This window comes from Chanodichthys erythropterus, chromosome 7 (genome assembly GCF_024489055.1).
Source record: "Chanodichthys erythropterus isolate Z2021 chromosome 7, ASM2448905v1, whole genome shotgun sequence".
NCBI classification, from domain to species: Eukaryota; Metazoa; Chordata; class Actinopteri; order Cypriniformes; family Xenocyprididae; genus Chanodichthys; species Chanodichthys erythropterus.
The window spans coordinates 2052216-2079532 of NC_090227.1; the positions used below are offsets into that span (position 1 = coordinate 2052216).

At 39.7% G+C, this 27317-nt stretch overlaps 2 protein-coding genes across 2 annotated transcripts in view; one reads left to right on the forward strand and one right to left on the reverse strand.

Annotated features, from left to right (window-relative positions):
* Positions 1 to 27317, reverse strand: part of LOC137023041 (uncharacterized) — a 39275-nt gene that overhangs the window by 7661 nt on the left and 4297 nt on the right. The window lies entirely within an intron of this gene.
* The window catches only part of LOC137023039 (uncharacterized), a 69171-nt gene continuing 59031 nt past the window's right edge, over positions 17178 to 27317 (forward strand). Inside the window, exon 1 of the mRNA XM_067389580.1 lies at positions 17178 to 17641. The gene's annotated coding sequence lies outside the window, so the exon portion shown is untranslated. The remainder of the gene's footprint in view (positions 17642 to 27317) is intronic.

Genomic DNA, 27317 nt, shown 5'->3' on the forward strand with positions numbered 1-27317 from the left:
GGTCCCTCTCTGCCTTGCTGCCCCACCCCCGGTGCGTCTGTGGTGCCTTTGGTCCCGCTGGCTCAGTGTCTGGAAGCGTGGATAGCGCTCCCCAGCCTGTCCAGTTGGCTCATTCGTACTATCAGACTCGGCTATGCGATTCAGTTCATTGTACCGAAAAAGGGCGGTGGGCTACGGCCAATCCTGGACCGTCCCCAGGATTGGTTTGCAGCAATAGACCTGAAGGACACGTACTTTCAGGTCTCGATTCTGCCTCGACGCAGACCCTTCCTCCGGTCTGCGTTCGAGGGTCGGGCATGTCAGTACAAAGTCCTACCTGACGTGGTTGTAGCTCCCAGCCGGTTGGGTCTTCAGGTCAACTGGGACAAGAGCAAACTCGCCCCCGGGCAGAGGATCTCTTGTCTCGGTCTCGAGCTAGACTCGGTCGCACGGACTGCGCGTCTCACCGAGGCGCGCGTCCAGTCGGTGTTGAACTGCCTGAGCTCGCTCAAGAGCAGGACAGCGGCTCCACTGAAAGATTTTCAGAGGCTCCTGGGGCATATGGCATCTGCAGCCGCGGTGACGCCGCTCGGATTGCTTCATATGAGACCGCTTCAACACTGGCTCCGCGGCCGGGTCCCGAGATGGGCGTGGCAGTGCGGCACGCTCCGTGTCCCCGTGACACCGAGCTGCCGTCGCACCCTTGTCCGGTGGTTGGACCCTTCGTTCCTGTGGGCCGGAGTACCCCTCGAACGAGTGTCCAGGCACGCTGTGGTCTCCACAGATGCCTCTGCCACGGGATGGGGGGCCACGTACAACGGGCATGCAGTGACAGGTCTTTGGACGGGGCCTCAGCTGCATTGGCATATCAATTGCCTCGAGTTGCTAGCGGTTCGTCTTGCGCTGCCCTGCTTCAAGAAGCTGTTGTCAGGCAAGCACGTTCTAGTCTGCTCACACAGCACTGCGGCCGTTGCGTACATCAACCGTCAAGGTGGTCTACGCTTCCGTCGCATGTCGCAACTCGCCCGCCATCTCTTGTTGTGGAGTCAGAAGTATCTGAGGTCCCTTCGGGCCACTCGTGTCTCAGGTGTGCTCAACTGTGCAGCCGACGAGCTGTCACGGCAGCATCCACTTGCGGGCGAGTGGCGGCTCCACCCCCAGGCGGTCCAGCTGATTTGGCAGCATTTCGGCGAGGCCCAGGTAGTCCTGTTTGCCTCCCCGGAAACTGCCCTCTGCCAGTGGTTTTATTCCCTGACCGGCGGCACGCTCGGCACGGATGCCCTGGCACACAGCTGGCCCCCGGGTCTGCGCAAATATGCGTTTCCCCCAGTCCCTGGGGAAACACGATCTGATCATCAGATTCCTGAGGGGGGCCAGGAGACTCAATCCTCCTCGCCCTTCCTCCATACCCTCTTGGGATTTGACCCTGGTTCTCACAGCTCTCCGGGGTCATCCCTTTGAACCTTTGCAATCAGTCGACCTGAAACTAATGTCTCTTAAGACGGTTCTTCTGGTTGCATTGGCTTCCCTGAAGAGGGTAGGGGATCTGCATGCATTTTCGGTCGACGAAACGTGCCTAGAATTCGGGCCCGGTGATTCTCACGTCATCCTGAGACCCCGGCCTGGATACGTGCCCAAGGTTCCTACCACTCCCTTCAGAGATCAGGTAGTGAACCTGCAAGCGCTGCCCTCGGAGGAGGCAGACCCAGCCCTAGCTTTGCTCTGTCCCGTCCGCGCTCTGCGCGTTTACGTGGACAGAACGCGAAGCTTCAGGACCTCAGATCAGCTCTTCATCTGTTACGGAGGCCAGCAGAAGGGAAAGGCTGTCTCCAAGCAGAGGATGGCCCACTGGATAGTGGATGCCATCGCCTTGGCGTACGAATCCCAGGGCGTGCCTTGCCCGCTCGGGTTGAGAGCCCACTCCACCAGAGGGGTGGCCTCTTCCTGGGCGCTGGCTCATGGCGCCTCGCTGACAGATATCTGTAGAGCTGCGGGCTGGGCGACACCAAACACGTTCGCTAGGTTTTATAGCCTACGTGTAGAGCCGGTATCCTCACGTGTACTCGCATCCACTAGTCGGTAGACGTGTTGTACCCACTCTAAGTGTCGGCTTGCAATGCCATTCCCGCCTCTGGCCGGATACGTGTATACTTTCACTCCAGTCGTGTTCCCCGCTTGGAGAACCCTGTCGAGTTCCTCCACCTCCCCCTTCGGCTTGGACATTGCGGAGTGTCTGATGCCAGGCCTACATCCGTCGCTGACGCTGTCTGTTGGATGGGGCCCATATGTTGTGACCCCTCTACGTGAGCGGTCCCATATGTGTATTTTCCACGGTTTAAAACTCCCTACGGGCCGAGTCTGTGTCTTTCCCTTAGCAGAGCCAGCTCTGCTGTCACCTGTCATATGAGTCTCCCCCTACCAGGTGGAGCCATCCCAGGGACTCCATATGTGTACTGCCCCCCGGGCCAGTCCATGTGTGTATTCCCACGTAAACTCCTCCCCCATTGGGTAGGTAGTGGTCTCCGCAGCGTCCCTTACGGGTTCGCTTCCCCAGTGTGTCTAGTTTACTTAGTGAGTATTGGTTAGACAGCAGTAGACTCTCTCGGTGTAAGCTCGCCCCCTTCACCGCCAGCCGGTGCTATGGGCGGCTGAGCTTGCGCTGGGCACTGGAAGGGGTTTCGTAACTGTGGTGCTTTAGTTGGGATCCCAATTCGTCGGTCACTACTGACGTACGTCGAACGTGACCGACTGAAAGGGAACGTCTCGGTTACGTATGTAACCCTCGTTCCCTGAAGGAGGGAACGGAGACGTACGTCCCGTCGCCACAGTTTCTGTACCCTCGCTGTAGTGCGGACACCAGTTGTCTCCTCAGCGAAAATCAGAGTGCGATTGCATCTGCTTCCTATTTATATACACCTGTCGGGGGCGGTGCGCATTATGCAAATATCGCACGCCAATTCCATTGGCTTGTTTTAGTTTACACGAAGATGATAGGGCTCTCTAAGGGATATCCCAATTCGTTGGTCACTACTGATGTACGTATCCGTTCCCTCCTTCAGGGAACGAGGGTTACATATGTAACCGAGACGATCATTTATGTGATGTGAGAGACAGCATATCTTAGATTCTAAAATAATAATTTTCATTTATTATTTTTTGCATTATTATGTTTTTAAAATTAAACATTTTACAGTCGCGTACACCCTGAGGCATTTAACATTCTTCTGCATACCCCCTCTCTTCGACTTAGACTGCTGCAGTCACACCTTTTCCATTAAGGGACAATATTTTCCCCTTTAAATTGATTGTACATTACAGTGCTTTTTTTTTTTACCTCTAGAAATACCTTTATAAAATAAATAAATGTTTTAAATTAAAAATGTCCAAAAGAGAAATAAGCAATGATGTTATAACGTGTGATACTTTAAAATTGAACTAAAACCGCCAGTAGGTGGCGGTAAGTCACTGTCTTAATGAGTGAGTCATCGAGTCATTCAATTCATTCATTCATTCATTCAGTAATGACACAAGTGGATGTATTTTTGAAAGGGTAATTGAATCATTGACTCTCATGGTTTTTACACAGCCACAGATTTGTTCACAAAACTTCGATATGAGTCTCAGTTCGGCTTTCGTTTGAACTAGACATGCGCTGATTTCAATTTTCTTGGCCGTTTCCGATTTTTTGGATAGTGTGATCTGCCGATACCTATTTTTTGCTGATTCTGATTTTCTTTCTAAGAACTATAATTGACAGCATATACAAACAAAAATCTACCTTTCTTCAACGCAAAGTTTTATTTTCATAAAAAAGTAAAACTCAGTAATAAAATAAGAGCAAATAAAAAAAATTCCAAACAGCAAATAAATGCAATAGAATAGAGAGCTATGAAACTAAGTTTTTCAGGTTAAGTGGGTTTTTATTTAGATAAGAAATACTACAGAAATTAAAGTAATCAAATGTAAAATAATACATCCATGTTGGTTAACTTAATTTCTGTATTTTTTATTGTAAATATTAAATACAGACTTATTCTTACCGTTAAAGTTAAAAATGTATTCAGTCAAGAGCAGAAAGTGATTTTCTTTGTCTTTTGTTCTTTAAATAACATGACAGACAGCTGCAGGAATATTGGACTGCTGTCCCTTTAAGAGTTTATAAATGGACCCAATACTGTTACACAACATGCGTTCTCTTAGCTATTTAACGATCCAAAACTGACTGTGTTTATCTGAATAATTGCCAAGACAAGCATAATTTTGTATGCATTTGATATTTTAAGTGCATTAAGCCACTCATTTTGGTAATTGTGACTCTGCTTGACTTCTGTCTCTGTTTGAGACTGAGCGTGGCTTATTCGCTCCACTGAACAGTGGTGATCAGTGGTGCGCGTGCTTTCGGTGTGAGTTGACATAAAATATGTCCAACACCCCATAAAAAGAAGAAAGCTTCAGTATCATTCACCAATTTATAATACATAACCAGCCTACTTTTTACCAGAGCTCTAAACATGCTCAAAGGATCAGTATCACTGTTAAACAGTAATTTTCTTTTTCTTGTCAACCAAATTGCCATTTTTGCCATACCAAATAAAACATTAATCAAAACAATTTTGCTTTTGTTTAAGGCACTATATTTTGGTCCAAAAAAAAAAAAAAAAAAAATATATATATATATATATATATATATATATATATATATATATATATATATATATATATATATATATGTGTGTGTGTGTGTGTGTAAAAAAAATCCAAAATTATGACTCAAGTGTTTTAACAAGAATTCCAAACAGCCTTAAACATTCAATAAACATATGAAAAACTGTTTCTGGACGACCACAAAACAAACATTTTTCTCCTTGCAAAGGATTTAGATGAACTTTATAATGGTTTGTTGATTCAACAAAATTAGTCCATTTGGTCTCTGGAAGGTCTTTCAATGCTCCATTTAGATATTTGACACAAACCAGATAAAGTGACTTCTTAGATATAGTGTCAAAGAGACCAAGTTCAGGTGTTCTAAATGAAAGTAATCTTCCATCAACCTCCTGCCAATCTCCTATATTTACATCCACACTGATGCTGGGGAATACATTCTTAACTATCTCTGTTTGCAAAGGTATTGCAGGAAAAGACTCCTGAATCTCAGATAATAATTTTTCAACAGTCCGAACAGAATGTATACCAATCTTCATGGCCAAATTTTTTGTTTTATTTTTCTTGTTGCAAAACATGTATACTGCTGACAAAAAAAAAATTGTATTTGTGTCTTTCGAATTTCCCACCACTGTATCAAATTATCAAATTATTTTTTCTTAAAACCCCATTCATTCCAAAACAATTCAAATTTCTCATAAAAATCTTTTTCTTTCAACAATGCAATATTAAATTTCCAATAAGGATTTTTACATTTAGATTGTGTCAACACAATGTTTACTGTTATAAAATGGTGATCTGATAAACAACATAGAAAAATATTACAGCCATAAAACCTGTCAAGTCTTGCTACACTTATCCTTCCTTGTAAAACTTTTGTCCATGTACATTGTTTAATCTCTTTATTCTTATCTCTCCATACATCTACCAAATCATTCTGAATTATAATGCTTTTTAAGAAAGAAGCTGATACAGGATGTGGTTCTTCATTATTCCTATCTAAAAGAAAATTAAAAGTACAATTCCAATCCCCTCCAATGATTAATACACCATCCAAAGTATAACTTTTTAAAAAATCTCCCTAGTTTTCTAAATGATATGATTTTATCTGACCCTTTGTTTGGAGCATAGATATTTTTATAAAAACAAATAACTGATTTTTAATCATAGCGTTCACCATCATAATATTCCCTTTCTCTATTTCCATTTCTGATAAAATATTAACATCAAGGTGAGCTGGAAATAAAATCGCTACACCTGCACTAACATTTGTGCCATGGCTAAAACAAATTTTTCCTCTCCACCACAGGCTTAACATCAACTGGATCAGTAGCACTCTGCTCAGCTAGAGAACCGTTCCGAGGAATAACGCTGGGTTCACCTGCCGAAACTGAAGCCTCCGAATCCTTCTCGCTATCCCCGTTTGTCTTTTGTTTTTGTTTTTTCAGGAATCACTACCTCCTTTAAAGCAATAGGCCGTTTTTCTTTATCTGAATTTTTGTCTTTTTTTCTTTGATCGATTTGCTCATCATTATTCCTATCATTCTTTTCATTTTCTGATCGTTTCTTATGCGGACATGTGAACTTCTTATGTCCCAAATCACCGCATTCAAAACAACACAAACTATCTGTCGTTGCAAAAATCATATAGGAACTGTCACCATGTTGACTGCGAAACGAGATATCCAAAAACAGAGATCGCGCATTTAAAAGCATGAACACTTGTCTTCGAAAAGACAGCACATGTTTTAAAACGGCACTTTTACACCTGAGCCGAACCATTTTAATGGATCCAGCAAATTTTCCAAAGCGACTCAATTCCTTTATAATTTGCACATTAGGAATAAATGGAGGCGCGTTTGAAATGGTGACCTTAGTAGAAGGTGCGCGCAAAGGCATTTATTGCACCAGGGTATCGGAAACAACAGTTCCGTTTTCAACAAGGCTATTTACGAGTTTTTCATCCTTAAGAAACACCACCACTGCCTTATTCATTCTAGAGGCCGATGCTATATTTCCGTGCCCAACAATCTCACCCATTGCTAGAAGCACATCTTCAACCATACACCCTCATCTGAGAGAGATGCCATGGCTTCCCCTTATCACGGAATAAATGGCTCTAGTGTTTTTCTTAAAGTAAAATAAATAAACCAAAACGTGATAAATAACCCCCCCCCCAAAAAAAAACATAAATAGAAAATGAAAAATTATTTAACAATTTTTCTTTTTATACAGATCAGAACCTAAAAAAAAAACTAAAAATTTAAGACCATCTTTGCTCCACTCAACATTTTCTGGCAATCTTATTATTGCACTTGAAACTCCACACCATAGAGCTTCACTTTTGCCCCAATTTATTTTGGCTGAAGAGGCCTTCTCATAGCACTGAATACAATTCAATACACTTTTTATATCTTCTTTATCTTTAATTATCACAGTGAGGTCATCAGCATAAGCAGAAAGTTTAATGGGTTTATTAAAAGATCCTTCAATATGTAAACATTTTAATGCAGTTCTTAGTTTACACAATAATGGTTCAATAACTAAGCTATAGAGCTGACCCGAAAGTGGGCACCCCTGCCTTATTCCCCTTCGGACTTTGATGGGTATACTTAAGCCTCCAGGCACTTTTACCATGCATTCAGCTTTTTCATAGAGTAATCTGATCCATGAAATAAAACCATTTCCTAATCCATATGCACTTAAAACCTCAAACAAATAAGAATGATCCACTCTGTCAAAAGCCTTTTCTTGATCTAGTGACAAAATTCCAAGATCAATATTGTTTAACATCGAATAGTCAATAACATCTCTTATAAGGAACAAATGATCTCTAATGCATCTATTTTTTATGCAATAAGACTGATTATGAATTAATACACCCATATATTCATTCAGTCTATTAGAAATACACTTCTTAAGCAAAGTAAGATCACCTTTTTTTTGGTAGCAGAGAAAGAATTGCTCTTCTGCAACTAATAGGTAAACATCCTGTTTGTATTGAATAAAAAATCATTTCATAATAATCATTCCCAATAACTTCCCAAAAATATTTTAAAAATTCAGAGGGAAGCCCATCTAACCCAGGGGATTTTCCAGTTGATAATTCTTGCACAGCTTTAGTTACTTCTTGAAAACTTAAAATGCAATCCAAGTCCCCTTTATGTTCCGATTTAAGTTCTTGGATTAAATTTAAAAGTTCATTTTTACTTTCCAAATCTGTTACATCCATATCATACAACTTAGAATAAAAATCAACAACATATTTACTCATTTCTGATGAGTCATAAAATAGATCACCTCTATCATTCCTTAAACACAACATTTGTTTCTCTTGACACACCTTTCGTTCTAAATTAAAAAAGAAAGATGTTGGTCCATCAATATCTCTAATATGAGAAAAACAAGCCCTAATAAGAGCTCCTTTTACTTTTTCTTGTAATAAATTTTCTAACTGTAGCTTGTTTTTCTTTAATAACATTTTGTAACTGACTTTCATGTCTTTCCAACATTTTATTTTCAATTTCAAATATCTCATCTTCAAGGTCTTTAATCATATTTCCCAATCTTTTTGATGAATAACAAGTATATTGTTGACAGAAAACCTTAATTTGAGTTTTTCCAACTTCCCACCACTGTATAATATCTCTAAAATCATTTTTATGCATCTGCCATGTTTGCCAGAATAAATTAAAATTTGCACAAAATAATAGCATCTTGTAACAACTTCTTGTTAAAATGCCAATATGAACCCACTCTACATTGCTTTGACAATACACAATCTATTGTAATCATTTTATGATGCGAAATAATATTAGGAATTATATTACCATTTCAAATTCGATTTCTTGAGTTATTTGAAATATAAAATCTATCCAATCTTGCTGCATAAACCTTTCCTTCTGAAAACTTCACCCAGGTATACTGTTTTAAAAAAGGGTTTTCAGTTCTCCATACATCATTTAACTCCAAACTTTTAACAATATTTGCTAAAACAGATGAAGACTGATAGTGTGTTTCTTCATTATTTCTATCCATATTAAATTCCAATGTACAATTAAAATATCCTCCCATAATAACAATATCTTTGGATTTTAATGTATTTCAAACATCACTAATTTTCTTAAAGAGAACAATTCTCTCAGACCCTTTATTATTTGCATAAATATTTACAAAAATTTACATTTTAAGTATTTAATTCTGCTTTTACAACCAATAAGCGACCTGGCTCATGTTCAGACAAAATTTTAACCTTACAATTTGGACTATAACATATAGCGACACCCGAACTAACATTAGTGCCATGACTAAGAATGTACTTGCCCTCCCACCATAAGCCCCACTCTACTTCATTACTTTTATCACTATGGGTCTCTTGAAGAAAAGTTACTCCAATATTTTTTTTAATTTTAAACATTTGAAGCAAGGCGTGTTTTCTCCTATCTCTAAGGCCATTTACTTTTAAAGATGCTACTCTCAATGGCTCCATGAGACAGAAAAAGAAAGAAAAACAGAAGAAAGGAAAAACAAAGAGGCAGACAAACAACCATTGTAATTATTTAAAAAACTCGCCCCTCATTACCTTTCCTACTCTTTTCCTTTGCCTTATCGTAGCTATATGTTTTTTCAACCGAAAGTGTTTCTGCTGTGATAACACAGAAAAGTTATACGTTTTTCATGCCCACACAACTGAAGCAACGAATTTATCAGTATACGGAAAATAATCAGCAACATTTACCTTTCTACCTTTTGTTTCATCCAAAAACTCATTAATCTGTTCCACAGTGTATAAATTATCACCTACTTTTGAACAATCAGATATATCAGAACAACAATCATCATCTTTTACTCTATCATCCTGACTCATTGCTAAAGCCTCATCAAAACCCATATCTTCAACAGCAGTCACCACCCTTATATCCTGACTTACTGGTAAGGCCTCATCAGGAACCACATCTTCAGCAGTAGTCACTGCTTTTAAGCCAATTTTATTACTACAACAAGGCTGCTCTTCTTGCAAAAAAACAGCAGATTCACTTGAAGTTGCACTCACCTCGTTATCTTCACCAGTATCCACACTTTGGCCTTCTGAAACTTTCTCTGATTCCCGATTCTGCTCACCCTGACTCTCCATTGTAGCTTTGTTTTCCACCTCTTGTCCTTCTCTTATCCTAGGCTCCTCTGGTCTATTTTTATGCGGACACGAGAATCTTTTGTGGCCAATATCACCACACTCAAAGTACCGTAAGCTTTCAGTGCTTGCATATAACACAAAATAACTATCTCCGTCATTCACTCTAAAAGACACATCTAGAATTTTATCCTGAGAATTTAAAAACATGTGAACCTGTCTTCTGAATGACAGTACATGTTTCAACGCTGGATTTTTACACCCTAAAGGTACCATCTTAACCGAACTGACTACTTTCCCAAAACGAGACAATTCCTTAACAATCACCTCACTTTTAATAAACGGGGGAACGTTTGAAATAGTTACTTTTGTAGCCGGTGCATACAACGGAGTAACCGGCAGAAACCGGCAGAGAGGAGGCGGCAGCGGCAGCGGCAGCGCGAGTGTGTGTCCCTTCACCGTGAGAGAAGAGAGCTAGAATGCGCAGCTGATGTTACTGCCTGTGCCGCTGGTAACAAAAAAGATCAGCTCGGAATCGGTAAGAAGTCAAACTGAAAAACTGGACTCGGTCGAGACCAATTAGGACTTGTGGCGAGACCAATGACCAAGTCCGAGACAAGTCCGAGTGCAAATATCACAGAGTCCGAGACGAGTCCGAGACAACAGAAAGTTGTACTATAGTACTACAGCACTACCATCCATACTAGTAAACATAAGTGGCAACAATCAAATACAAATAGAGAACACATGTCATTGATTGAACACAGCCACTCATAATTGATGTAACCTGTTTCAAATGATGTGACAACCAATATAAACCAGTTCAGAGAGCAAACAGGTTGTTGAAGGTGGGAAGGAGAAAGTCTGAGAATGGATAGAAGAAACAATGTGAGAGGACGAGGACCAGTGCGTACAGTCAGGTCAATAAATATTGGGACATCGACACAATTCTAATATTTTTGGCTCTATACACCACCACAATGGATTTGAAATGAAACAAACAAGATGTGCTTTAACTGCAGACTTTCAGCTTTAATTTGAGTATTTACATCCAAATCAGGTGAACGGTGTAGGAATTACAACAGTTTGTATATGTGCCTCCCACTTTTTAAGGGACCAAAAGTAATGGGACAGATTAACAATCATAAATCAAACTTTCACTTTTTAATAATTGGTTGCAAATCCTTTGCAGTCAATTGCAGCCTGAAGTCTGGAACGCATAGACATCACCAGACGTTGGGTTTCATCCCTGGTGATGCTCTGCCAGGCCTCTACTGCAACTGTCTTCAGTTCCTGCTTGTTCTTGGGGCATTTTCCCTTCAGTTTTGTCTTCAGCAAGTGAAATGCATGCTCAATCGGATTCAGGTCAGGTGATTGACTTGGCCATTGCATAACATTCCACTTCTTTCCCTTAAAAAACTCTTTGGTTGCTTTCGCAGTATGTTTCGGGTCATTGTTCATCTGCACTGTGAAGCGCCGTCCAATGAGTTCTGAAGCATTTGGCTGAATATGAGCAGATAATATTGCCCGAAACACTTCAGAATTCATCCTGCTGCTTTTGTCAGCAGTCACATCATCAATAAATACAAGAGAACCAGTTCCATTGGCAGCCATACATGCCCACGCCATGACACTACCACCACCATGCTTCACTGATGAGGTGGTATGCTTTGGATCATGAGCAGTTCCTTTCCTTCTCCATACTCTTCTCTTCCCATCACTCTGGTACAAGTTGATCTTGATCTCATCTGTCCATAGGATGTTGTTCCAGAACTGTGAAGGCTTTTTTAGATGTTGTTTGGCAAACTCTAATCTGACCTTCCTGTTTTTGAGGCTCACCAATGGTTTACATCTTGTGGTGAACCCTCTGTATTCACTCTGGTGAAGTCTTCTCTTGATTGTTGACTTTGACACACATACAGGTGCTGGTCATATAATTAGAATATCGTGAAAAAAATATTTTTTTATTGTAAATTATATAAAAAATGAAACTTTCATTTATACTAGATTCCCTACATGTAAAGTAAAACATTTCAAAATTTTTTTTTTTTTTTTTTTTTTTTTTTTTTTTTGATTAAAGCGTACAGCTAATGAAAGTCCAAAGTCCAGTATCTCAAAATATTAGAATATTTACATTTGAGTTTCAGTAAATGACCTTCCCTAGAGTATACATTCCGGGCATCTCTTGTTCTTTGAAACCACACTAATGGGGAAGACTGCTGACTTGGCAATGGTCCAGGAGACAATCATTGACACCCTCCACAAAGAGAGTAAGTCACAGATTGTCATTACTGAATGTGGTGGCTGTTTACAGAGTGATGTATCAAAGCATATTAATTGCAAAGTTGACTAGAAGGAAGAAATTGGGTAGGCAAAGGTGCACAAGCAACAGGGATGACCACAAGCTTGAGAATACTGTCAAGTAAAGCCGATTCAGACACTTGGGAGAGCTTCACAATGAGTCAAATGAAGCCGGAGTCAGCGCATCAAGAGTCACCACACTCAGACATCTTCAGGAAAAGGTCTTCTGAAACAGAAACGACGTCAGAAACATCTTACCTGGGCTAAGGAGAAAAAGAACTGGACAGTGAACAGTGGTCGAAAGTCCTCTTTTCAGATAAAAGTAAATAGAGTAAAAGTAAAAATCATGGTCCCAGAGTCTGAAGGAAGACTGGAGAGGCACAGAATCCAAGCTGCTTGAAGTCTAGTGGGAAGTTTCTGAAGTTAGTAATGATTTGGGGGGTCGTGACATGCTGGTGTTGGTCCATTGTGTTTTATCAAGTGCAAAGTCAATGCAGCCATCTTCCAGGAGATTTTGGAGCACTTTATGCTTCCATCTGCTGACAAGCTTTATGGAGATGCTGATTTCCTTTTCCAGCAGGACTTTAGCACCTGCCCACAGTGCGAAAACCACTTCCAAGTGGTTTGCTGACCATGATATTACTGTGTTTTATCGGCCAGCCAACATGCCTGACCCCTGAATCTATGGGATATTTTCAAGAGAAAGATGAGAAACAGTCGATCCAACAATATACAGATGATCTGAAGGCTCAATAGTGCCTCAGCAGTGCCACAGGCTGATCACTTCCATGCCACACTTCACTGATGCTGTAATTTGTGCTAGGAGCAAGTCATTTGCTTTATTATGTGCTGCCGACCAAGTATTGAGTGTACAAATGAACATACTTTAAAGAACTTGAACTTTTCTGTTTTGAAAATCTATTTTTTTTATTGATCTTAGGAAATATTCTAATATTTTGAGATACTGGACTTTGGACTTTCATGAGGTGTACGCTCTAATCATCAAATAAAAAAAAATAATTAAAAAAAAAACTTTTGAAATGTTTTACTTTACATGTAGGGAATCTAGAATATATGAAAGTTTCATTTTTAAAAATAATTTACAATAAAAAAATGAACTTTTTCACAATATTCTCATTATATGACCAGCACCTGTATGGTGAGTTGAAGTGTGCAGGGTAGCGAACTTGAACTTTGCCCTGAGACGGGGTTCCCGCGGCTAGCTGTGATATTTCCCGTGACCTCTGTGACCGTCTGGCTCGGGTGGTCTGGGTGACTGGAAAGGCAGAAGTTCACACACATGAGCCCAGATTTTCAGCTGTCTGGAGTTCAGTAAGGGCTCAAAGCAGTCGTGCAGGTCTTTACGGATGAAACAGGGAAACGCATCCATCTGTGCTATGCACAGTCGAGGTGCCAAGCTCATTGTACCAATTGTGTGGTGCATGGGAGCTGTGTGTTCAAGGTGGACCTCATTTTGGCTGTACGCCTGCACATTCAGCTCACATATTTGTGACTTGAGAGTCAGATTTCGTCTCTTAGCTCCATTTCTCAGTCTTTCAAACAGGTTAGGGCAGGTTTCTGGGCAGTGATCAGAGACTGGATAACTTGTTTGATTTTCTACAGTCTTTTCAGGAGCAGTCCTCTGCTTGGCGTAAGCTTCGTGGCCCAAGTCTCGCAGCTGCTGAGGAGACATACTACGTGGGCAGGCCAAGGCTGCCAGATGATCACTCACCGCAGGCTGCAGCTTTCAGAGAAACATGTTTTGAAGATGAAATCTTCTTCCATTGCTGGCTGGTTACATGCTCTGAAGTAGGCCCTTTGCAATCGGTTGTAGCAAGGTTGTGGGTTTTTCAGTCTGCCCTGTTTAGGGTCCATGGCAGCAGGGAGCCCTTGGTCTAATGCAGGGTTAGGAAGCTTTTGGGTAAAAGCCTCTCGCAGTTGTTGGCAGTTGGATTTGACAGCTTCTGCGAAAGGTTGTTGGATGCTGGACGTTTTGGGCAGTGGACTTTTAACCCCTCCCAGTGTTTCCCCTCCCATGCCACTTTTCAGTTCTCTGTAACCAGTGTCAAGTCCATCTTTTAAATAGTCTCTTTGTGGTTTCAGAGCAATGACTTCTTTCTGGGCCTGTTTAAGATAATTTTCACAGGCCCTGGCTTCAGCGTCTCTTTCTTTCAGCTCAGTCTCTGCTTTGGCTAGGAGAGCTTCGCCGTGTTGGAGTTTTCCAGTTAGTTCTTTTCTGGATTCCTTTTTCAACAGTTCTCTACGCTCCACCTCCAGGTGGAGCTCTGCAAGGGCTTTTTGTCTGTCTTTGCATGAAGCAGTAGTAATTGTTGATATTGTTGAATATAGTAATTATTTTGCTTAATAATATTAAGGTTGAACCATTGTAGTCACAAGAACTGTTTTAAATATAACTTTAACCGGCACAAACAAATTTTTAAATCGGTTCAATTTGCATCGTGGGATCCTTTACCTTCTCCCAGAAGGTAATAGTTCGTAGCTAAAGTATAGTACATGATGATTATCTGATGATGAGGGCGGGGCAACTTGATCCACCAATAGCAAATTATCTGATGATGAGGGCGGGGCAACTTGATCCACCAATAGCAAACCACAACCATCCAATCAGTTCCCCATTGACAAAATCAAGCCCCACCCTACATTTGTTCTTGTTCCAGAAACGTTTCACTCAGATAAACGTCATGAAATGAAGGAAAATTTACAACCTACAATTACAAAGTGTTCAGATCACTGTGTTAGATGTATTGAGAACAATGACTTGAGTTTGGAGAAATGTGTCAAATCGATTGAGAAAAACTGTAAAAATCCAATCTTATTTTTTTAGCCCCCATTCCTACTTCTTGTTTTTTTTGTCTTATTCGGTATTGTTCCCTTTAAGATTATATATATTTATACAACAGTTCTGTCTGGTTCTCGAATCTGATTGGCTGATAGCCATGCGATATTTCAGTGATAACAGCACTCCTACTGCCTTTTCACCGTTTGTATCACTCCGCTTGAAGTGACCGTCATGGCGGCCGATCAAATCAACCGTAATTTTTACAAATACTACTTCTTGTACCACGAACTGTAGTTTTAATAGTTTTTTAGGCGAGAATGTAGTTGTTTATACCTGAAATATGTGACTCATATTTAATAACAGCGCTTATTTTACAATTTGTTTTGACGTTTTCGGAGATGTGAGCTCCAGGGCGTCAGCGGCCGTTCAGTGCTTCTGTAACCGCCGAGAACGGCTTCATCTCGGCCAGTGCCTCGGGGATTTGCCGCTGGCTCTTATAGTGGTTAAAAACGAGACATAATTCAATTTGAGTACATAGAACGGGCAATCTTTGGTCTTATTAATCTATTATTTGTTCCAGAGCAAGTCGAATTGTGCTATATTAAATTTGATAATAATAAACGTTACGTTACATCCATATATAGCATATTGGCTACAACTAGACGGGACATATCAGACTCTTCTCAGCTCTTTAAATACGTAAAACATTAAACTTTATAAACATATGTTTTTTTGAGTAAAGAAAACGCTTTACAATTTTTTTTTTCAAACATCAGATATTTATTTACCTTTGCATTGCACAGAAATGTCCAAACTGCGTGCGCACTTCATTCACGAGGTGAGGCGGATTGATGAGGTTTGATTGACAGTTTGAGGATCCAATGGAGTTAGGAGGTTTTGTCACAAGCTCTTTAAAATCCTTTTCATTCGTTAAATATTTGTAAAGCCCACATACAAGCGTAAATGGTGACCTATTTTTATTTTTATTTTTTTAATAACTAGTGCTTTATGTTTGACTGAACTGTACAATTGTGCTTATTTGTTGTTCAATAAGTAATATGGATTGAGTGAACATTACATTAATACGCCATTAGATGGCGGCAACACTTTACAGGAGAATGAGTCAGTGAAGCACACGAGACTTTTAAATTGAAAGTAACTTTTGCAAAAGGAAGTTGTTTTAGCACTGTGGTGCTATGGAAAATTCCCAAAGCTGTAAAAAAAGATCGCTTTCCTCAGCGGACATTCAAACGGACTTGTATAAAGGATATAATATTATGGACATCGACTTGAAGAATGAATGTAATGCAATATACTAGACACAGGTAATAGCCTACTCTCTCTCTCTCTCTCTCTCTCTTTTTCTTGAGAGAGGTTTGGGCGTCGGAGGGTTCCCACGTGGAGAGGGTGATATTTGAGTACTGTACATACAGTAAGGGGTAAATTGGTCAAATATCACCTGTAGTAAGTCAGTCAGGTCACTAGGAAGGTACTACAGGCTTTGGATCTTGAAAAAAACCCTTTTGGTGAATTACTGTAATGATTTTTCTAGAAATATTTGTGTACTGTATATACAGTAGGGTATAAATTGATAATATTTCACCTGTAGTAAGTCAGTCTAGTCACTAGGAAGGTACTACAGGCTTTGGAACTTGAAAAAACCCTTTTGGTGAATTACTGTAATGATTTTTCTAGAAATATTTGTGTACTGTACATACAGTAAAGGGTAAATTGGTCAGATATCACCTGTAGTAAGTCAGTCTAGTCACTAGGAAGGTACTACAAGCTTTGGAACGTGAAAAAACCCTTTTGGTGAATTACTGTAATGATTTTTCTAGAAATATTTGTGTACTGTACATTCAGTAAGGGATAAATTGGTAATATTTCACCTGTAGTAAGTCAATCAGGTCACTAGGAAGGTACTACAAGCTTTGGAACTTGAAAAAACCCTTTTGGTGAATTACTGTAGTGATTTTTCTAGAAATATTTGTGTACTGTATATACAGTAAGGTATAAATTGATAAAATTTCACCTGTAGAAAGTCAGTCAGGTCACTAGGAAGGTACTACAAGCTTTAGAACTTGAAAAAACCCTTTTGGTGAATTACTGTAGTGATTTTTCTAATAATATTTGAGTACTGTACATACAGTAAGGGGTAAATTGATAATATTTCACCTGTAGTAAGTCAGTCAGGTCACTATGAAGGTACTACAAGCTTTGGAACATAAAAAAAAAAAAAAAAAAAAAAAAAAAAAAACCTTTAGGTGATTTTTTTTTTTTTTTTTAAATATCTGTGTACTGTATATATACATTAGGGGAGGTATTGTCTAAAGCGAGATATTGGCAAAATATATTAAGTCAGTTTGCCCACTAGATTACTGTAGCCCTTTAAACATTAATTCAGACGGAATTGTGTCGTGAATTTGCAGATGGTCCCTAAAGCAGCTTAGGCGGATATGCGGCGAATATCAAACCTAAAACTAACTTTACCCCGCTGTGATTTTATTGGGCTTTTCTGTCTAATATACTAAACTTAATTTATTTTCAGGATGGCGTCCCTCTCTGATGGGGTAGCGCCACCTGTTTCCCTTCGTCACGGCGTCAGGTGTGTTCCTGTGATCGGTGTGACTGTGGAGGATGTGTTGATGGCTGTTGGAGAGGAGATCGGGTACGAGAATATTGCGTCGGCGTCTCGTATGAATAAAGCTGTGGTCGTTTTTGTGAAGGAAGAGTTTCAAGTTAGCCGCCTGATAACCAGTGGAATTGTGGTAAGTGGAGAATTTGTTGTTGTTTCACCACTTGTTGCGCCAACTACTAGGGTAACTTTATCTAACGTGCCTCCGTTTATTACGAACGATGTAACGTGAAAGCGAGGGCTTTCACGCTACGGAAAGTTTGCTAGTGCAATAAAAACGCTTCCACTCGGCTGTAAAAATGAAGCGTTAAAACACGTTATGTCTTTTAGAAGACAGGTGTTAATGTTTTTGAATGAACCGGATTTAGACGTGTCCTTTAGAGTGATGTACGAGGGAAAGGCATATATGATTTATGCAAACGCTGGAAGCATGAAATGCTTTGAATGTGGGGATGTTGGTCATAAGAGGCTAACATGCCCACATAAGGCTGGCACTAGTGAGGTAAATGCTGGGCCGAGTGCTGCGGTCGTCATGGCGAATGCCTCAGAGGACACGCTGCCTCCAGTTGTGGAGGAACGTGACACTCAAGTTGTTAAACACTGAAAGCATTACTGATGATAGTCAAAATGAAAATATGGTTGCTGAAACAGAATTAAGAGCAAATGATGTAATGAACGATGTTGTGAGTGACCAGGTATATGAAGAAGTGGCGAGTGATAACGTTGATGCATCAAAGGGTGAAGAAAGTTGTGACACAGAGATAAAAGATTTCGGAGATTTCTGATATGGGGTCACAGTTAATGGGAGACGTGTATACTTTACAAGAGATAATTGATTTCCTATATACGACCTTTGGTAAGACTGTTGATGTGTCAGATTTTTTTCCGGATGCCGAGAAATTCATTGCGACAGTATTGTTGTTGCAAAGAACGGTCAGCTATGAGGTCCTGGATAAGAAAAAGAGGTTTAGATTAAAGAAAATGTTAACAAAACTGCGAAAAGATAAACTTGTTTCTCAAAGACATTCAAATGATTAAATATCACGTGGTGGTTTTTACACTTTGCTGTTTTTTCCTGTCCTTACTCACTCTATATCTCTATTCTTATATGGATGCTTTGAGGGTGGGTTCTCTAAATATTAATGGGGGAAGAGACAGGGGTAAATTAGCAGTGGTTTCAGAATTTCTTAAAATTAAAAAGGTTAATGTTTATTTTTTACAAGAAACACATACTAATAAGTATAATGAAATTGAATGGGGTATGTGGTGGGAAGGCAAGTTTGTTTTGAGCCATGGGACATATAATAGTGCAGGGGTAGCCATTTTGTTTTCTGCAAACATGAATGTTAATATTTTAAATGTTGAACAGATTGTTGAAGGTAGATTATTGCTAATAGAAATTGAGTATGATGGAAACATGTTTGTGTTTGTTAATGTCTATGCCCCTAATAGTGGTACTGAGCGGCAGGATATTTTTATGAAATTAAGAAATGGTATCCAGAAGTATGATGATAGCGTGTGTCTTGTAATTGGTGGGGACTGGAATTGCACAACTGATTTTACAGTAGACAGAAATGGGGAAGAGCTTCATAGTCAATCAAGTAATACACTGTTAAATGTTATACATGAATGTCAATTAATAGATTTATGGAGAACAAGAAATATCAGTGTGAAACGGTATACATGGTTGAAAGTGTGTGACAACAGAATTTGTGGTGCAAGACTGGATAGGTTTTATATGAAAGAAATGTGGAACAATAGAGTCATTGATGCCTGTATTTATCCCAATGGTTTTTCAGACCATCATATGGTTACTTTGGATTTAAATGTAAAAAAGACACTAAAATCCAATTATTATTGGCATTTGAATGTAAAATTATTGCATGATTTTTATTTCTGTGAAAGTTTTAAAGTGTTTTGGAGTAATTGGAAGTTGAAAAAGTCTTTGTTTGAGAATCTTTGTCAATAGTGGGATGTGGGAAAGGCGAATATAAGATTATTTTGTCAGAATTATGCTTTTAATACATCAAATATGATCAAAACGACAGTAAAAACTTTACAAAAGGATATTGAGTTGTTGGAAAAATATCTTGTAAATAATAATGAAGGTGATGTGTTAAAAGGAAAAAAACAAGAACTGAATTATTTTTTACAAGAGCAGGCCAAAGGAGCATTGATAAGGGCAAAATTTTGTACTATCAAAGATATGGATGCTCCAAGTGCTTTCTTTTTTAATCTCGAAAGAAAAAGTGTTAATCAAAAACAAATGTGTCACCTTCGTCGTCAGGATGGATCGGTAACATCAAATCCAGAAGAAATGAGGAATTTATCAAGAGACTTTTATAAACAGTTATACAGTGCTGAGAGCTGTGATGCTGAAAGTGTTAATGATTTGCTTAAGGACTTACCTCAGCTTGGGGATGAACAGAAAAAGGCACTGGACAATCTAATCACTTTTAAAGAACTTACAGATGCAATGCGTCAGTTGAATATTGGCCGTTCCCCAGGAATTGATGGACTACCTATAGATTTTTATCAACAGTTTCGGGAAATAATAGGACAAGATTTTTATGAAGTGTTGTTGGACAGTATAAGAAGTGAAACTCTTCCCATAAGTTGTCGTAGAGCAGTTTTATCGCTGCTTACAAAGAAAGGGGACTTGGGACTTCTCAAAAACTGGAGACCAGTCTCTCTGTTATGCTCAGATTCTAAAATTTTTTCCAAATGTTTATCAAATAGACTTAAACACTGTTTAGATTTGTTGGTTCACAATGATCAAACATATTGTATACCTGAAAGATCTATAATGGATAATCTTTTTCTATTAAGGGATATAACTAGCATTAATCAGTTTTATCATGTTGATCTGGGAGTTCTATCTCTAGATCAAGAAAAAGCATTTGATCGGGTTGATCATGCATATCTTTTTAATGTGTTAATATATTTTGGGTTTGGTGACAGATTTATATCCTATATTCGGTTGTTATATTGTAATGTTTCTGTTTTGGTCAAAGCAGGTGGTGGATTAAGTGAACCGTGGATTAAGTGTCGAGAGGCATTAGACAAGGATGTCCACTTTCTGGGCAATTATACAGTTTGGTTATTGAACCTTTGTTGTGCAGGCTGAGGAGGAATCTCAAAGGAATTGTAATTCCTAATTCAAATGATCATTGTAAAATGTTTTTATCTGCGTATGCAGATGATATAACTGTTTTTATAAAAAGTCAAGAGGATATTACAAACTTAAACCAAACTATTAGAATATATGAAAAAGCCTCTTCTGCTAGAGTTAACTGGTCTAAAAGTGAAGGGTTTATTATTGGTAAATGGGAAGGTATGGGTTTTCCTCAACTTTTTTGCAGTGGAGACAGGATGGTTTAAAAGCATTAGGAGTTTTTTTGGGGAATGACCAGTTTCAAAAGAAAAATTGGGAGGGTCTGCTGGAGAAGGTGTCTGCTAAATTGTCGAAGTGGAAATGGCTATTGCCACAATTGTCCTATAAGGGGAGAGCTCTGGTTATCAATAATCTTGCTGCATCGATGTTGTGGCACAGGACTATTACTATGGAGCCTCCTGAGGAACTTATTTCCATGATTCAGAGGACATTTGTTAATTTTTTTCTGGAGTGGACAGCACTGGATATGTGCAGCTGCACTTTATTTACCAGTTCAAGAGGGTGGTCAAGGCCTGGTGGATGTGAGGAGTCGGATCCGGGCCTTCAGGATACAAGCTGTGCAGAGATTTCTTTATAACAAAGATGTGGTATGGGCCAAAACTGCAAGTGCGTTTTTGAAGCGGGCAGAAGGACTTGGTTTTGATAGACACCTGTTTTTAATGAATCTAGAGGAAGTAAGCCTGTCAGAGCTTCCACCCTTTTATAAATCTATGTTACAGACATGGAGAACTGTTTTTAGAGTGGAGCGGGACATGGGTGATCAAGGACATTGGACTCCAGAGGAACCATTGTTTTTTAACCCAATGATCCAGACTAGACTGTTGTCCTCCATAAGTGTGAGGAGATGTTTGCTGAGGAATGGTGTTCAGAAACTTGGACATCTACTGGATGAGAGGGGTTAGAAATCCATTGAGGCACTTCAAGAGATGACAGGATTAAAGTCTTTGCATCTTGTTTCAAAGCTGAAAGAAGAAGTCTGTAATGCACTACCAAGCAGTTACAGGACTTGGATAGGACTGAGACAAACGCAGGACATGAGAACTAGGCAAGGTTTTCCAGAAATAAAAATTTCACCTGTAATAAATGAAGATGATGAAGGTGAAGTTGCAGACTCGATTTTATCTTTCAGGACCCCTCAGCTGGACCTTTTTAAAAATGTGTCTAGGAAGGCAATATACTGCATTACAGTTAAGACTAGAGATGCTCCAATCACCGATTACCGATCACCAAGATCATGATCTGCCGATTGCCGATCACTGCCGATCACAGAATGGCAGGGGAATGGGAATCTTTTATCTACAATCTAGCAGAGTTTGCACCATTTGTAGAAAAGAAACTAACTCTAAATTAACTGTATTGAGAAAAAAACCTTAGTTTTGGATCTGATATAGTTGAGGAACCAACTATATCAGATCCAAAAAATAAAATAATGTAAGCTACTGTATGCCAGTGCCATCATTCCTAAATAACAAAGCAGAGAAACAAGGAGGCCAAGCAGATAGTTACCAACCAAATTAATTCCATAATTCTGAACGTGATATCTTCGTACTATCCTTGCTGTATGGTTCACGTCGTTTAAATGCATCACTCAAGCCTCGTTTACACTGCACGCGTGTGCGGTGCAGCTACCGGAGCTGATACGCGGCCACTCTAGTCAATGCTCGTGTTTACACCAGCCGCGCCGCTTCGCTAAAGATAAGCGCCTTGCCTATTTTTGACGGACGCCGCGTCCAGGACAAAATATAAATAAAGAAAAATACAAAATAAAGACGTAAACTTAGCCGTTTGCAATGTATGTCGTTATGAAATCCCTCGAGGTGGAAGCAAGCAACGTCATTTTAACACCACTAACATGATTAGGCACCTTAGAACACGCCATACAACTGAATATGCCGAGTATGAGAAACTAAACCAGCCGAAGCCAACAACATCCCCATCCCTCAACCAGCCGACTGTGTGTGAAGCCTCGTTTACACTGCACTACATTGCAAACGGCTAACTTTACGTCTTTATTGGACACTTTGAAAAACTTCCAGACGGGAGAACTCATAACAAGCTCCGCTCTGCTGTTGTGTACCTGTGCGCCGTGCATGCACGTGTGAAAAAGTTGCGCGAGTAATTTACGTCACGTGATCGGCTTTTTTGATCGGCGCTTTTGGGGTTCGCCGATCAAGCTATTTTTAGCCAATATCGGCCGATCATGATCGGTGGCCGATCAATCGGAGCATCACAAGTTAAGACCACACATCGAGAGTCATTGAAGAGGCAAAAAGCTTCTAGATGGCCAGAACTGTTACAACCAGACTTTATCGTGCGGGACAGGTGGCGTACCCTGTATAAACCCCCTTTTTTTGGAGGATTATTCACGGGGCTATAGCTACAGACCGACATGTGGCACACCTGAACCCAGCAGTAGTAGGGGAATGTCGATTTTGTGGGATGCAGGAAGATCTAGAACATTTATTTTTAAGGTGTAGCAGATTAAGAGACCTTTTTAGCTTACTTGAGACCTGGTTTATAAGATTAAATGAGGATTTTTCTGATAAAGTGTTTATTGGGGGAATGAAATACAGTTTTCCAATAAGGAGGAAAATATGTTTACTAAATTATCTTATTGGAACAGCTAAACTGGCAATTTGGAAAACAAGAAAAAACAAAGGCCTACAACTTGCTACAATAGATCCTGAAATGATGTTTAGACGGTTGGTAGAGGGAAGACTGAAAATTGAATAGCTTATTATAGATTGACAAATAATGTGGTATTCTTTTGTGATGTATGGTGTCTTAATGAGGTACTATGTACAGTACAAAATGATATGTTTATTGTGAATTTTTAAAGTATTTGTTTTTTTGTTTTTTTTTTAATTTTCAATGTAATATGATGTAAAGTTCATAGAGTAATAAAGTGCTTGTTAAACCTCTCTAATACTGTAGAAAATTCAATGTGTTTCAATGAAGCGACTCAACGTTCCTTTGTTACTAGTTCTAAAGTGACATTTTAGAGTTAGCAACGGAGGCTTGGTTCAACTGTCAAATTGAGATTTGAATCCGTGGCGGAAGGAAGTAGTGCTGCACAAAAGGGGGTTTTAAAGACACTCCGTTGTTGTTCTTATTTATTTAAACACACTTGTGCCGTCGAACTGCAGCTGAAAAACACCCCCACAGCATGATGCTGCCACCACCATGCTTCACTGTTGGGACTGTATTGGACAGGTGATGAGCAGTGCCTGGTTTTATCCACACATACCGCTAAAATTAAGGCCAAAAAGTTCTATCTTAGTCTCATCAGACCAGAGAATCTTATTTCTCACCATTTTGGCAAACTCCATGCAGGCTTTCATGTGTCTTGCACTGAGGAGAGGCTTCCGTCGGGCTACTCTGCCATAAAGCCCCGAGTGGTGGAGGGCTGCAGTGATGGTTGACTTTCTACAACTTTCTCCCATCTCCCGACTGCATCTGTGGAGCTCAGCCACAGTGAACTTTGGGTTCTTCTTTATCTCTCTCACCAAGGCTCTTCTCCCCCGATAGCTCAGTTTGGCTGGGCGGCCAGCTCTAGGAAGGGTTCTGGTCGTCCCAAACGTCTTCCATTTAAGGATTATGGAGGCCACTGTGTTCTTGGGAACCTTAAGTGCAGCAGAATTTTTTTTTGTAACCTTGGCCAGATCTGTGCCTTGCCACAATTCTGTCTCTTAGCTCTTCAGGCAGTTCCTTTGACCTCATGATTCTCATTTGCTCTGACATGCACTGTGAGCTGTAAGGTCTTATATAGACAGGTGTGTGGCTTTCCTAATCAAGTCCAATCAGTATAATCAAACACAGCTGGACTCAATTTAAGGTGTAGAACCATCTCAAGGATGATCAGAAGAAATGGACAGCACCTGAGTGTCACAGCAAAGGGTCTGAATACTTAGGACCATGTGATATTTCAGTTTTTCTTTTTTAATAAATCTGCAAAAATGTCAACAATTTTGTGTTTTTCTGTCAATATGGGGTGCTGTGTGTACATTGAGGAAAAAAAAGGAACTTAAATGATTTTAGCAAATGGCTGCAATACAACAAAGAGTAAAAAATTTAAGGGGGTCTGAATACTTTCCGTACCCACTGTACAGGGGAGGCGCTAGGGGTGGGCTAAGGGGGCTGGAGCCCTGAATGTTTTCCCAAAAGCCCAGAATCTTTTAGGTTTGAGGTTTCTTCAGTGCTCTCAAAATATATTTTTTCGAAACGTATCTATATTAAAATATGTTAAACAGTTCAATATCGCTTTCTACATCATAGGTATCCGATACACCGGCAGCGCTTTGTAGCAAATTAGCTCAAAATAAATATGAATAATTAATCATAACTAGTTATAATTAATTATTAATATTTTAATCAGTCAATAAAATTAACTTAATGTAATAAAATTAATATTACAATCAATTAACCTGTTGTTCAATGAACACACAGTGTTAATTGTTTATTAACTAAGAAATGTTCATTTCCAGGTTATGGGAAATAACAATCTTATTCTACTAAAAGCCTGTAGTCAGGACCGACATGAATAGGGACTCCCGTACATGAGCGCAAAACACGGACAACCTTACGTGTGACATGAACAAGACTTTATTCACTAGACTAAACACTTAAACTACTCTAACATTCACACACATACATGCATACAGTTTACCAAGAGAGAGAGAGAAAGCAGAGTACAGGAAGCAAGAAGTTACAGCATTGTTGGACATTCAGCAGATCAACAGCCTTGAGCAAACCATCAGTTTAGTTTTAACAGGCCCTTCTTTAAAAGGGGTAAGGATACTCAATGTATCCGATAATGAGACTAAGTTTGATACTTGCATGTCTCTCCAAGTTGAATTAAAACTGTCCTGATGCAATTTGTGGAGGCTCCTGTTGAATCTTTGCTGATATTTTCTTGACGAAAGAGAACCGGCTGGATTCAGAGGATCTTTGGCGAATGGAAGGTCTAGGCCGAGGCCTGGCACAAGCTTGGGGTTCCTTAGAAGCTTCTAGCTTCTTAAAGCATCATCTTGACGTCAGCATTCATCAGTAAAAGAGAAGAAGAGGAGGAAGAGCAGGAAGAGAAGGGGGTTCCTTGTGATCAGTGAATATAAGGGGTGAAGATGTCACACCCTCTTGAGGTGTCTGAGCCAATAAGGAGTTCCCCTTTCAGAGGGAAGTTTTACGAGTCTTTGTTCTGTAGCAAGATATTAGCATAAGACACTGGATTGGATGAATGAGAGAATAACCTTCTAGATTCTTATAATACTAATGTGTCACAGAGTTAGTAACATGTGACATAAATTACCAAATAGGAAATGAAAGTTGGAGTCCGTAGATACCAAGCATGCTGCCAATGTGATCTCAGTTAACTATACATTTGCAACTATGGAACATTAATACCAAAATAGTTCAAAAGAGAGAATTAATACATAGAATAAAGCCTATAAAAGGAAAGTCATGAGATGGGAAACTTGGATACATGTTTATACATTTCCCAAGTGGTTATATAGAGAATACATAGGATTAAGAGAGTTTATTTGTCCTTCTCAGGAAGAATGAGTCACTAGTCTCTCCAGAATTCTTCTGGATCATAAAAGTACCATATAACTGTAACAGGACACCTAGGTTGGCCTGTGTGCTAGCAACATTGGGATGCTGGTTACAGTTTTAGGGGGATGAGTTCAGAGAACTTTGATAGCGAGAGTGAGTTTATGGGTAATTCATTAAATACAATGAATAATTGTGCGTCTGATTGGTCCAGACGTTACAGCTTTCTCTCTCTTCTCTCCGACAGCGTGTTCATGCACACTGCAGCTGAATACAGTCGCCTCCTGTCACTCACTCAACGCAGCGGCAGGCCTCGAGACTCTTGTTCCGTCTGGTTGAAGGGTTTTTGTTATGATATAACAACTAATATGACAACTTTAGCACATTTGTCAGCTAAACATTCATTCAGTGTTTCCCAATGACCCTTTGCCGCCGCCACCGTTTCATCATAAACCAAAAAATTGTATTTTACCAACGAACTAAAATCAAAACCGTGATATGGCTCTGTGCCTTTATAAAACAGCAATAGACAGTGATTAAGTAGCCTATATACACTGCGTTCCAAATTATTTTGCAAGTGACATATCCGTAAGATTTCTGTACAATAAACATTCAGATTTTAGTTTTTCTAAGAAAATGTTTGTTTATTTATCCATGTCTTTATAGATAACTGGTATCAATCTCAGACAAAATAATTCGCCAGATCTATGGAAACCCTACTTAGAGGTTGTTCCACATTATTAAGCAAGTCACAGTTCTCATGCAATATGGGGAGGAAGAAAGATCTTTCTGAAGATGAAACTCATGAAATGGTGCAATGTTGTGCAAAAGGCATGAAAACAACTAATATTGTGTGAAACTGAATGGAGATTGTCAAATTATCATAAGATTTGTGAGTGATTTAGAGCACAGCAGAACCCAGTCAGAAAAAGGCTTATTAATGAAAGTTCCTATAAAAAAAAAAAAATGATTGTATTAAAAGGGCAGCTATAAAAAAGCCAGTGTTGAGGGTATTTGAAGCTGCTGGTGTCTCTGGAGTCTTGAGAAGCTCTCCATGCAGGCTGGCAGTCGTGCGTAAAGATGCATT